The sequence below is a fragment of the Podarcis gaigeae genome (genome assembly GCF_964106915.1).
Source record: "Podarcis gaigeae genome assembly, chromosome: 11".
In the NCBI taxonomy this organism is placed as follows: domain Eukaryota; kingdom Metazoa; phylum Chordata; class Lepidosauria; order Squamata; family Lacertidae; genus Podarcis; species Podarcis gaigeae.
Window position 1 is genome coordinate 7,155,349 of NC_139687.1, and position 1,800 is coordinate 7,157,148.

Consider the following 1,800-nt stretch of genomic DNA (forward strand, 5'->3'; position numbering starts at 1 on the left):
CAAAGGGTATGTTGGACTTTGGCAGGACATGAAGAGCCCCACCATTGGCAAAATCAGTTTGTTATCTTTAGATTTAAAAATTCACTCAGAAGGCGCTTCCAGTAAGATGCGAAATGGGACAGGGGATGAAAAAGAAGTGGAGAGAAAAAGAAAGAGTCAGCAATATAAAGGTGCTTGGTGAAGCCATAGGAACAAAATGGAAAGATAAGGTCAAAAGACCGTTAAAGTAGGGGAAATCATCAGAAAGGGACAGCACTCAGAAAGACATCGAGAGAACCAGGAAGAAAAAGTGTCACAGAAACCAAAGTCACCATTAACAAATTAACAAAAGCAGCAGATAGCTGAAGGAGGAGTGCTGAGAAGAAACAATTAGCTGGAAAAGGGTTATTAGAAATCTTGGTTACAGTGCATTCCATTAAGTGAAGGCCATTCATTCAAGGAGTCACGCAGGGAAGATGAAAGGGTAGCAGCAAAAGAAAAAGGGAGGTCTAATTAGGTGTTTTTCTCATCTGAAATCAGATGAGTAGAAAGTGAGGAATGTTATGAAGAAAAAGGAGGGGTATGCTAAGGAAGTGTCAAAAGAGGCATTCTAACAGCTTACGGGCAAAGGCAGATGCTGTTCCCTCCAGATGTTTCTGACTCCAGCTCCCACCATCCCTGACCACTGGGGCTGATGGGGAATTGGAGTCAATCAAGATCTGGAGAGCATCACACTGACTATCCCTGCCTTAAGATCTCCACTTTTAACTTACAGAAAGCCTCTCCTCCTTCCGGAGGGGAGGGTTTGTGACTGGGAGACGATTCCTGCGCCATGCAGGGGGCGTTGGCCCCCTGCCCTCACCTTCGCTGGCGCGCCACGCCCCCCCCCCCAGGTGGGCACCCAATCGGGTGCCAATGGGGAGGCGTGGTTTAGCTGCTCAAATGTGGCCGTGCCAGCTCTCCCCGCCATTCGCTCCCGATCTACCGCGTGTCACCCACCCACCACTCCTCTAGGGCGTAGCTTCTCTCTTGGCCTTGCTATGGACCCACGGTTGGTCACCCAGGTTGCCCAGGGGGCCTGGTAGGAGTTTTTTTCCAATTGGCAAATTGGCACTGGCCTCTTGGTTTTTTTCGCCTACCTCGTAGCAATCGTCACAACTTTCTTGGTATTTGGCGGTTAGGCATTGGAATGTGTTGTTGGTGTGTGGAAAGGCAAGGTGTGGCCATCGCCTACCCCATCACTTTTGGGTATTCCGTTAAAGGGATCTGGTGGTCGTGGATCCTGTCCGATGCCCGGTGTGGCGGGGGGCCATGGCATGACCCTCGGTGACATCAAGGGAGAGCTTATAGTTGTATTTGCATCAACAGGCTCTCCCTGCTGGTGGTTAAACCCTCAGCAGACTCACCCCTCTCTGAGTGGGTGGAGTCAAACTGTCCGTGGTCCAATGCCTAAGCCAATACCTTCTCACATGCTGTAATCAATAAAGCTGTGTCCACGTGTCTTCATTCCCCAAGCAGGGATCAGGTCCTCGAATCACAAATGTGCAGGTTTATTTACAGGTGGCAACCAATTCATGTGGGGGTTCTGTTCCCGGCCCCTGCGTGCATCAGTGGAATATGCATAAGCACGCCCCGTCCTACCTTCTTCTGGGTGCCAAAGGACCTGCATGTCAGCAATCTCGCGTCAACTGGACACACCTAAAATGGTTTCTGCTTGTACTTACTGTGGCAATTCATTTTCTTTCTCCAGTTCAGTTGTTTGAATAGCAACTCTGCAAGCTTTGAATGCTGATATGTATTTCAACAGAAGTAGCAGCCAAA

The 1,800-nt window shown here is 49.3% G+C and overlaps 1 protein-coding gene across 2 annotated transcripts in view; it reads right to left on the reverse strand.

Moving 5' to 3' along the window:
* Positions 1-1,800, reverse strand: part of AGTPBP1 (ATP/GTP binding carboxypeptidase 1) — an 84,307-nt gene that overhangs the window by 47,693 nt on the left and 34,814 nt on the right. The gene's annotated exons all lie outside the window — the stretch shown is intronic.